Here is an 11,665-nt window from a genome sequence, read left to right on the forward strand (position 1 = left end):
AATTATCCAGGAATCTGAAACCCTCCCTCCTGCACCATCACTACAGCCATGTGTTCAACTGCTCTCTCTCCCTATTCCTCGACTCGCTAGCACGTGGCACGGGTAACAACCCAGAGATAATAACTCTATTTGTCCTGGATTTAAGTTTCCACCCTAGCTCCCTGAATTCCTGCCTTACATCCCTATCTCTTTTCCTACCTATGTCATTGGTACCTATGTGGACCACGACTTGGGGCTGCTCCCCCTCCCCCTTAAGGATCCCGAAAACACGATCCGAGACATCGCGGACCCTGGCACCTGGGAGGCAACACACCAACCGCGAGTCTCTCTCAGTTCCTTCTTCCAGATCGTTAATGTATATTGTGAAAAGTTGTGGTGCCAGCACAGACCCCTGAGGCACACAACTAATCACCGGCTGCCATCCTGAAAAAGACTCCTTTGTCCCCACTCTCTGCCTTCTGCCAGTCAGCCAATCCTCTATCCATGCCAGGATCTTACTCTTAACACCATGGGCTCTTAACTTCTTTAACAGTCTCCTATGCGGCACCTTGTCAAAGGCCTTCTGGAAATCTAAATAAATCACGTCCACTGGTTCTCCTTTGTCTAACTTCCTTGTTACCTTCTTAACGACCTCTAACAGATTTGTCAGACATGACCTCCCTTTGACAAAGCCGTGCTGACTCAGTCCTATTTTATCATGCATTTCCAAGTACTTTGCGATCTCATCTTTAATAACAGACTCTAAAATCTTACCAATGACTGAAGTCAGGCTAGCCGGCCTATAATTTCCCGTCTTCTGCCTCCCTCCCTTCTTAAACAGTGGTGTTACATTAGCCACTTTCCAGTCCTCTGGGACCATTCCTGCCTCCAGTGGTTCCTGAAAGATCACCACCAATGCCTCTACAATTTCCTCAGTATCTCTTTGAGGACCCTGGGGTGTAGTTCATCAGGTCCAGGTGGCTTATCCACCTTCAGACGTTTCAGTTTCCCCAAGACCTTCTCTTTAGTGATGGCCACTGCACTCACCTCTGCCCCCTAATTCTCCTGAAGCTCTGGCATCCCACTGGTGTCTTCCACCGTGAAGACTGATACAAAGTCTTGGGGCTGGTTTAGCTCACTCGGCTAAATCGCTGGCTTTTAAAGCAGACCAAGCAGGCCAGCAGCACGGTTAGATTCCCGTACCAGCCTCCCCGGACAGGCGCCGGAATGTGGCGACTAGGGTCTTTTCACAGTAACTTCATTGAAGCCTACTCGTGACAATAAGCCATTTTCATTTTCAAGTAACTATTCAGTTCGTCTGCCATTTCTTTGTTTCCTATTATTACTTCTCCAGCCACGTTTTCCAGTGGTCCAATGTCTATTTTTGCCTTTCTCTTACCTTTTATATATTGAACGAAACTCTTCCTATCTTCTTTTATATTACTAACTAGCTTGCACTCACATTTTGCCTTCACCCCCTTATTGATTTTTTAGTTGCCCTCTGCTTGCTTTCAAATGATTCCCAATCCTCTGGCTTCCCACTAACCCTTGCCACTTTATATGCTTTATCTTTTGCTTTTATGCTGTCTTCCCTCGTCAACCATAGATGCCTTGACTTGCTCTTAGCAAGTTTCCTCCTCCTTGGGATGAATTTCTGCTGTGCCTCCCGAATAACCCCGAAAAACTCCTGCCATTGCCGTTCCACTGTCTTCCCTGCTAGTCTCATCACAGGGCGGGCTGTCATCATCCTCCATCCTATGGACCAGACCCACTGTCATTGCCAACCCAGTGCTCCCGGCTCCTAGCGCCGCAGGTATATATAATTCAGAGAGGGGTATGCATGCGGATGGTTTGGTGGTGTGGGGGTGAGGGTGGTCGATGATGGGAGGTTTCAGTGTTCAGTGGTATGTGAGGTGACGGTGTTCGGTGGTATGTGAGGTGACAGTGTTCGGTGGTATGTGAGGTGACGGTGTTCGGTAGTGTGGGAGGTGACGGTGTTCGGTGGTATGGGAAATGAGGGCGTTCGGTGGTGTGGGAGGTGACGGTGTTCGGTGGTGTGGGAGGTGACGGTGTTCAGTGGTATGTGAGGTGACGGTGTTCGGTGGTGTGGGAAGTGACGGTGTTCGGTGGTGTGGGAGGTGACGGTGTTCGGTGGTGTGGGAGGTGACGGTGTTCGGTGGTGTGGGAGGTGACGGTGTTCGGTGGTGTGTGAGGTGACGGTGTTCGGTGGTGTGGGAGGTGACGGTGTTCGGTGGTATGGGAAATGAGGGCGTTCGGTGGTGTGGGAGGTGACGGTGTTTGGTGGTGTGGGAGGTGACGGTGTTTGGTGGTGTGGGAGGTGACGGTGTTTGGTTGCGTGGGAGGTGACGGTGTTCGGTGGTGTGGGAGGTGACGGTGTTCGGTGGTATGTGAGGTGACGGTGTTCGGTGGTGTGGGAGGTGACGGTGTTCGGTAGTATGGGAAATGAGGGCGTTCGGTGGTGTGGGAGGTGACGGCGTTCGGTGGCGTGGGAAATTAGGGCGTTCGGTGGTGTGGGAGGTGACGGCGTTCGGTGGTGTGGGAGGTGACGGTGTTCGGTAGTGTGGGAGGTGACGGTGTTCGGTGGTGTGGGAGGTGACGGCGTTCGGTAGTATGGGAAATGAGGGCGTTCGGTGGTGTGGGAGGTGACGGCGTTCGGTGGCGTGGGAAATTAGGGCGTTCGGTGGTGTGGGAGGTGACGGCGTTCGGTGGTGTGGGAGGTGACGGTGTTCGGTAGTGTGGGAGGTGACGGTGTTCGGTGGTGTGGGAGGTGACGGCGTTCGGTGGTGTGGGAGGTGATGGTGTTCGGTGGTATGGGAAATGAGGGTGTTCGGTGGTATGTGAGGTGACGGTGTTCAGTGGTATGGGAAATGAGGGCGTTCGGTGGTGTGGGAGGTGAGAATATCTAGTGGTGAAGGGGTATGGTACTATGGTGTCCGTTCCGCTGCCCAACAACCCCCCCTAGTTGGTGAAACGTGTCTCGATCAATGTGTCATGTGCTTGCTGGCCCTGGCAGTTCCATTGTGCAGCCTCCCATGCCTGGCCAGCCCCCATGTCCCGCGCATTGTCCCCCTCACCCTCATCCTCCTCGTCTGATGAGGTATGCCCTTGCTACTCATCCTCCTCCAGCACATCACCCCTCTGCTGGACTATATTGTGGAGGACGCAGCAGACCACAACGATGCGGCCGACCCTCCTGGCCTCGTACTGGAGGGCCCCTTCAGAGCGTTCCAGGTACTTGAAGCACATCTTCAGGACCCCGAAGCACCTCTCGACAACACCCCTGGTCACACAATGGGCATCATTGTAACGGTGCTCCGTATCGGCCTGTGGCCTCCATATAGGCGTTATCAGCCACGACAGGTAACACCAGTCGCCCAGCAGCCAGCCCCGCAGCCGGGGCGGTGTCCCTCGAACATGTCGGGAATCACAGGTTGTGCCAGTATGAAGGAGTCATGTACACTGCCCGGGTACCAGGCGCAGATGTGCAGGTTCCGCATCTGGTGGTCACGGACCACCTGAACATTCATGGAGTGGTACCCCTTCCTGTTCGTGAACAGTGGCCTTTTATCCGCCAGTAGCCGTAGGGCGACATGCATCCCATCGATTACCCCCTGGCATCCCGGCGACAGCAGCGAACCCCCCAGCCTGGGCATCCTGGTTGGTGCGATCTACTGGGTACTAAATGTACCAGTCTGCAAGGGCATACACTGCGTCCGTGATGGCATGGATGCACCTGTGCACCAATGTCTGGGAGATGCTGGACTGGTTCCCACTCGGCGACTGGAAAGACCTCGTTGCATAGAAGTTGAGGGCTACCGTCACCTTGATGGCCCCGGTAGCGGGTGTCCTCCCCCATTCCCACGCGGTGCCAGGTGTGCCATCATGTAGCAGATGTGTCTGGCTGTCTCCCTGCTCATCTGCAGTCTCCTCATGCAGCCCAGTCCGGGAGTTCCTCAAAGGACGTGCAGTTGCGATATACGCGTGGCCTCATTCGGAGCCTCCTTGAAACCACCTCCTCCTCCTCCTCCTCCCCGTCCTGTTGGGCGGCCAGCGCTCCAGCCTGAGCAGCTGCCACCTGCCCCTTTGCAGCCCACTCCTCTGCTGCAGGCTCCGCCACCTCTCTGAGGCACCCCGACTCAGGCTGCCACAGGGCTGCATGCAGGGCAATGGCCGCCGCCACGGTGACCAACATCGCTGGTTGATGACCGAACATAATTATCTGCTGGGGCTGAGGGGAAAACATGATATCATGGTGCATACACCCATGCACAACCAGGTACCATAGGCTACATGTTGGCCCGGTTGTCACCGCACGCCCCAGCCAAGCATGTCCCCCAACCTCGCATCCCGGCTCCATCGGTGCCCCCGGTCCTGGTGCTCGTCCCCGCTGCCAGGCCCATCGCTTGATGGCACTGCCATCAATGTGGCCCTGGATGGTCCCCCAGTGGGTGCCGCCAGTTGAGTGGGGTGGCCGTGAGGGTGGTGGCACCGACCCATATGGCTGTTTTTTCAGCGTCCACCCAGGGGCCGGTGTGGGTGACCAGCAAGGTAGCCGTCGTAATGGCACTCAGTGTGTAAGCATCGCCTTGTCCTGCTGGGGGCTCCCCGGCTGCTCGGCCTGTCCTCCCCCCCCCCCCCCCCCCCCCACCCCTTCCGCTCTTCCGCTCCCCTCCCCCGGCCCTGGCAGGGCCCCCCCCCCCTGCAGAAAACATTGCTAGTGTCTGATACAGGAGCCCGCAGACCCTGCACACCACCTCCTACCGCCTCTCGCAGCAGTCTCAGCCAGAACGTCAGCTTCACGATTTGTTAAACAATGTTAGAAGCACGCCGTTGGGAAATCAGGGCAGCACGGTTGCATAGTGGTTAGCATAGTTGCTCCACAGCTCCAGGGTCCCAGGTTTGATTCCCAGCGGAGTCTGCATGTTCTCCCCATGTCTGCGTGGGTTTGCTCCGGGTGCTCCGGTTTTCTCCCCAGTCCACAGTCCAAAGATGTGCAAGTTAAGTGGATTGGCCATGATAAATTGTCCTTGGTATCCAAAAAGGTTAGGTGGGGTTACGGGCATATGGTGGACGTGTAGGCTTAAGTAGGGTATTCTTTCCAAGGGCCGGTGCAGACTCGATGGGCCAAATGGCCTCCTTCTGCACTGTAAATTCTATGATTCTATGAAATTGGCCCATCCGAGGCGCAGAATCGCTGAGGCCCTGGAGAATCGGTCGTCACGGCAGATAATGAGATGCGTACTGTACGGGCGTCAAGCCTGATTTCAGCGTTGGAGCCACTTCTCCTGCCGATCGCGTTTCATGATTTCGGTGTCACCGCACGCAAAATCCAGCCCAAGGTTTTTAAAGTTTGAAATGTCAGGTTCACCGATGCAGGAAGTCACGCACCTCTGAGCACAGGGTAGCGCAGTGGTTAGTACTGCTGCTTCACAGAGCCTGGGACCCGGGTTCAATTCCGGCCCTGGGTAACAGTCTGTGTGGAGTTTGCATTTTCTCCCCATGTCTGCGTGGGCTTACTCCGGGTGCTTTGGTTTCCTCCCCTAGTCCAAAGATGTGTGGGTTAGCTGGTTTGACCATGCTAAATTGCTCCTCAGTGTCCAGGGATGGGTAGGTTAGATTTAGGGGTTATTGGGATAGGGCGGACAAGTGGGCTTGGGTAAGTGCTCTTTTAGTGGGTCGGTGCAGACTCGATGGGCTGAATGGCCTCCTTCTGCACTGTAGGGATTCTATGATTAACACAACCCGGGAGTGAAAATCTTGAGCCTTAGGGTTTAGATATATACATCTGAATGAGAAGGCAACATCAGAAAACTAAATGTTATGTGCAATACAAGTTGTATCAACAGTAAGCATTGATTTAAAAACATAATGATGAACAAATCATTGGTTAGGCCACAATTAGAACATCATGTGAAATGTTGTACTCTTACTTTAGGAAGGATGTTAAGGCTATGGAGAGGGTACAGAAAGAATTTACTAAAATAATTCCAGAATGAAGCAAAAGAAAGAATGGCTTGTATCTCAAACTGCTCAAACTGCCCAAATGATGTACTTTTTGAAGTGTAACCATTGTTAAAGTGAAGGAAATGCATCGGCCAATGTGTAATCAGCAAACCCCCACAAACAGCAATGTGATCATGTCCAGTTCATTTGTTTTTTGTGATGTTGATTGAGAAATGACTATTGACCAGGTCGCCGGGGATATCTCCCCTGTTGTTCTTTGAAATAGTGCCACGGGATCTTCTGCATCCACCTGAGCGGGCTGATGGGGTCTCAGTATAATATTTCATCCAGAAGACGACACCTCTGACAATGTAGTGCTCCCTCAGTACTGTGCTGGAATGTCAGCCTTAATTTCTGTGCTAAAGACCTGGACCAGAACCTTGACATTCGAAAGTGAGTGGTCTACCAACTGAGCCATGGCCGAAAGAAGGAGGTTTGGTATATATAGCGTCCTTCAGGACCATGAAATTTCCAAAGTACTTGAACAGCAATAAGTACATTGTGAAGTGCACTATGTAACGTAGGGCATGACAATCAATTTGCTCACAGCAAGTTGAGCTATTTCAGAGAATGGGCACGAGCTCAATGGGTTAAATCACCTGTTACTGTGCTGTTAAATATTATGGGAGGAATATACCTTCAGAGTTCACAGCTTTCTTTAAATAGTTCAGCGGGATCTTTAGTAATGTGACTGTCTCTCTGAAAAATGAATCCGACAGCTCACATAATCTCTTAGCATCTCCATTCTATTTCCTTCTTTTTTTTACAAATTTAGAGTGCCCAATTCATTTTTTCTAATTAAGGGGCAATTTGGCGTGGCCAATCCACCTACCCTGCACATCATTGGGTTGTGGGGGCGAAACCCACGCAGACACGGGGAGAATGTGCAAACTCCACACGGACAGTGACCCAGAGCCGGGATCGAACCTGGGACCCCTGTGCCGTGAGGTAGCAGTGCTAACCACTGCGCCACCATGCTATCCCTCCATTCCATTTCCATGACTTATTCTAACGGGGAAGTGAGATTTTTTCAAGTTGTTTTTTAACATTTTTTTCCAATTGACGGTTAATTTAACATGCCAATCCACCGATCCTGCAAATCTTTGGGCTGTGGGGGTGAGACCCACGCAGACAATATGCAAACTCCACACAGACAGGGTCGCACCTGGGTCCTCAGCGCTGTGAGGCAGCAGTGCTAACCACTGGGCCATGCCATATATCCCAGTAGTTAACCAGCAGCTGATTTTGAGGGGCCTGATATTTATCATAACTTCATCGCTTCTCTTTATGCTAAAGGACCCATGACCCGGTTTATTCTTCATCTTTTAATCAATGCAATGTAAAACAAAGAAAGAGGGGAATGGTGAAAGAGGGAAAAAAGGGAGGCTTTTATTTCAATAATATCTTGTCATATCTCACGCTCTAACATCTTTCATAATCTGAGGATGCCCCAAAGCATTTTACAGCTAATGAAGCCTAGTCACTGTAATAATGTCAGAAACATTTAACACCAATTGATTCACTGTTTCAGCAGCAATGGCTGTTGTTATGCATGTTGCAGTCAGGTTACCCACAGAACTTTCACAGATGGAAGTCAGACGAACAGTCAGTCAAGCTGTTTTTGGTCATGTTGGTTGAAGGAGCAATTTTGGCTGAGACTCCAGGAGAACTCCCCACTCTTCGCCGAATAATGTAATTTGATCTTGAATGTCTACTGGAGCAGGCAGATGAGGCGTTGTGGCAGATATCATCTAAAGGGTGGAACCTCCAGCAATTCTTGGCAACTACAGTCAAACAGCTGCAAAGCTGTGGTTTTGAAAGCCCGCCAGTAGGAGACAGGGGAAACTGAAGGTATTGTTCCTATTTTGAGGGCCTGGGATAGAATGAGATGGGCAGGAGTCAGTGTGGCGAACATTGATTTCAGGACCATGGATTTGCAGGCAGCTGGAGGAGCTGAGTGTGCTGAGAGAAACAAAATAATAAATAGAAGCACGAGATGTCCATATGGCTCACCTGTACTGAGAACAGGAGTAACTATAATAGTCAGTGGCTTGGTAGTACAGGTGAAAAGAATGGAACTGTTTAATCTCTTTTTCATCTCTTTATCCTGCAGTTTTAATCTGGTTATTTGACTTTACATTGTTCCTATTCATCTAAAGTATACAATATATTATACTCTCTGCTTGAATGTCTATGTGTGGTAAAGATTCCAGCAGTTTATACTCAGATTACTCTCCCTTAAATAGGGGCACTAGACAGGCTGCCTCTTTCCCCACTTTTGTTTGTCTTGGCTAAAGAGCCACTCTCTATTGTGTTGAGGACCTTTAGTCAAAAGAGGGGTATTTGTCGTGATGGGGTGGAGCATCGGATATCTCTTTATGCAGATGACCTACTTTTATATATTATGGACCCAACTCCCTTCATTGACCGCATAATGAAGATACTTAATATCTTTGGCTCCTTCTCTGGCTATAACTTAAATGTAGGTAAGAGTGAATGTTTTCCTATTAACTCCCCTGTAAGCCGACCCCAGTTACGCACGTCACCTTGCCGCCTCTCTAAACAAGTTTTCGCTACTTGGGGGTCTGTGTGGCCCACAACTGGGTCTCACCTCAGAAACTGAACTACTGAAGCCTGGCCTGATCAACAATGTTAAAATGGACTTAAAGACGTGGCACAACCTTCCTCTATCTTTGGCTGGTTGGATTCAAACAATTAATGTACTGTGTGTGCTGGAGGGTTTCCAGACACAATATGTGGATAGGCCGACAAGAGGTGGGGCCACATTGGATTTGGTACTGGGTAATGAACCAGGCCAAGTGTTAGATTTGTTTGTGGGAGAGCACTTTGGAGATAGTGACCATAATTCGGTGTCTTTCACTATTGCAATGGAGAGGGAGAGGGCCATACGGCAGGGCAAGGTTTATAATTGGGGGAGGTGTAATTATGATGCGATAAGACAAGAATTAGGGAGCATAAGATGGGAACAAAACTGTCAGGGAAAGGCACAAATGAAAAGTGGAGCTTGTTCAAGGATCAAATACTGGGTGTCCTTGATAGGTATGTCCCTGTCAGGCAAGGAGGAAATGGCCGTGTGAGGGAACCATGGTTCACAAAAGAGGTTGAAGGTCTTGTCAAGAGGAAAAAGGAAGTGTATGTAAGGATGAGAAAACAAGATTCAGTTGGGTCGCTTGAGGGTTACAAGGTAGCAAGGAATGAGCTAAAAAGAAAAAGGCTCAGGAGAGCTAGGAGGGGGCATGAGATGTCCTTGGTGGGTCGGATCAAGGAAAACCCCAAGGGTTTTTACTTTTATGTGAGAAGTAAAAGAATGACCAGGGTGAGGTTAGGGCGGGTCAAGGACAGTAGTGGGAACTTGTGCATGGAGTCAGAAGAGATAGGATACAGGCGGGTAGGCTGGAGGAGGTAAATGTTCTGAGGGAAGATATATTAGCAATTTTGAAAAACCTGAGGGTCAACAAGTCCCCTGGGCTAGATGGGATATATCCTAGGATTCTTTTGGAGGCAAGGGATGAGATTGCAGAGCCTTTGGCTTTGATCCTTGGGTCCTCACTGTCCACGGGGATAGTGCCAGAGGACTGGAGAGTGGCGAATGTTGTTCCTCTGTTCAAGAAAGGGAATAGGAGTGACCCTGGTAGTTATAGGCTGGTTAACTAAGGAGGTAACTAAGTGTGTAGATGAAGGTATAGAACATAGAACATAGAACAGTACAGCACAGAACAGGCCCTTCGGCCCTCAATGTTGTGCCGAGCCATGATCACCCTACTCAAACCCACGTATCCACCCTATACCCGTAACCCAACAACCCCCCCTTAACCTTACTTTTATTAGGACACTACGGGCAATTTAGCATGGCCAATCCACCTAACCCGCACATCTTTGGACTGTGGGAGGAAACCGGAGCACCCGGAGGAAACCCACGCACACAGGGGGAGGACGTGCAGACTCCACACAGACAGTGACCCAGCCGGGAATCGAACCTGGGACCCTGGAGCTGTGAAGCATTTATGCTAACCACCATGCTACCCTGCTGCCCCAAGGTAGAGCAGTTCATGTCGTATACATGGATTTTAGTGAGGCGTTTGATAAGGTTCCCCATGGTCGGCTCATGAAGAAAGTAAGGCAGTGTGGGATAGAGGGAAATTTGGCCAATTGGATAAGTAACTGGCTATCACATAGAAGACAGAGGGTGGTGGTAGATGGAAAATTTTCAGACTGGAGACCAGTTACCAGCGGTGTACCACAGGGATCAGTGCTGGGTCCTCTGCGATTTGTGATTTTTATAAATGATTTAGAGGAGGGGGCTGAAGGGTGGGTCAATAAATTTGCTGATGACACCAAGATTGGTGGAGTAGTGGATGAGGTGGAGGGCTGTTGTACGCTGCAAAGAGACATTGATAGGATGCAGAGCTGGGCTGAAAAATGGCAGATGGAGTTTAACCATGGTAAGTGCGGGGTGATTCATTTTGGTCGGAAAAATTTGAATGCGGATTACAGGGTCAACGGCAGGGTTCTGAGGAATGTGGAGGAACAGAGAGATCTTGGGGTTCATGTCCACAGATCTCTGAACGTTGCCATTCAAGTGGATAGAGCCGTGAAGAAGGCCTATAGTGTGTTAGCATTTATTAACAGGGGGCTTGAGTTTAAGAGCCGTGGGGTTATGCTGCAACTGTACAGGACCCTGGTGAGACCACATTTGGAGTATTGTGTGCAGTTCTGGTCATCTCATTATAGGAAGGATGTGGAAGCATTGGAAAGGGTGCAAAGGCGATTTACCAGGATGCTGCCTAGATTGGAGGGTAGGTCTTATGAGGAAAGGTTGAGGGAGCTAGGGCTTTTCTCATTGGAGCGAAGGAGGATGAGAGGCGACTTTATAGAGGTTTAAAAAATGATGAGGGCGATAGATAGAGTGGACATTCAGAGACTATTTCCTCGGGTGGATGTAGCTGTTACAAAGGGGCATAACTATAAGGTTCGGGGTGGGAGATATAGGAGGGATGTCCGAGGTAGGTTCTTTACTCAGAGAGCGGTTAGAGTGGAAAATGTACAGCCTGCTGTGATAGCGGAGTCGGACACTTTAGGAACTTTCAAGCAGTTATTGAATAGGCACATGGAGCACACCAGAATGACAGGGAGTGGGATAGCTTGATCTTGGTTTCGGACAATGCTCAGCACAACATCGAGGGCTGAAGGACCTGTTCTGTGCTGTACTGTTCTAAGTTCTATCTGTAAAAATTAGTAAGAGTCAATGTGGACTTGCCAAATTTCCTTAATTTCTTGAGGACATTTAGGCGCTGTTTTGCTTTCTTGGTCGTGGCATCGACCAGGACAGATTGTTGGTGATGTGCATACCTACGAATTTGAATCTGTCAACCATATCCACCTCGGCACCATTGATGCAGACTGGGCATAATACTTTGCTTCCTGAAGTCAATGATCAGCTCCTTAGTTTTGCTGAAGTTGCGGGAGGGATTGTTGTTTTTACCCCACTACGGCCGTGTCATCAGAAAATTTATAGATGGAGTTGGAGCTAAGTTTTGCCACGCAGTCGTCTGTACCATGAGTATAGTAGGGGGCTAAGTACACAGCCTTGCGAGACCCAGGTATTGATGACTATCGTAGAGGAAATGTTGTTTTTTATCTT

General features: G+C 50.0%; 1 protein-coding gene across 1 annotated transcript in view; it reads right to left on the reverse strand.

Moving 5' to 3' along the window:
• LOC119972347 (basic phospholipase A2 nigroxin A-like) overlaps positions 1–7,693 on the reverse strand; it is a 62,883-nt gene extending 55,190 nt beyond the window's left edge. Inside the window, exon 1 of the mRNA XM_038808889.1 lies at positions 7,527–7,693. The gene's annotated coding sequence lies outside the window, so the exon portion shown is untranslated. The remainder of the gene's footprint in view (positions 1–7,526) is intronic.
• Between the last annotated feature and the right edge of the window lie 3,972 nt (positions 7,694–11,665).

Source organism: Scyliorhinus canicula, chromosome 10 (genome assembly GCF_902713615.1).
Source record: "Scyliorhinus canicula chromosome 10, sScyCan1.1, whole genome shotgun sequence".
NCBI classification, from domain to species: domain Eukaryota; kingdom Metazoa; phylum Chordata; class Chondrichthyes; order Carcharhiniformes; family Scyliorhinidae; genus Scyliorhinus; species Scyliorhinus canicula.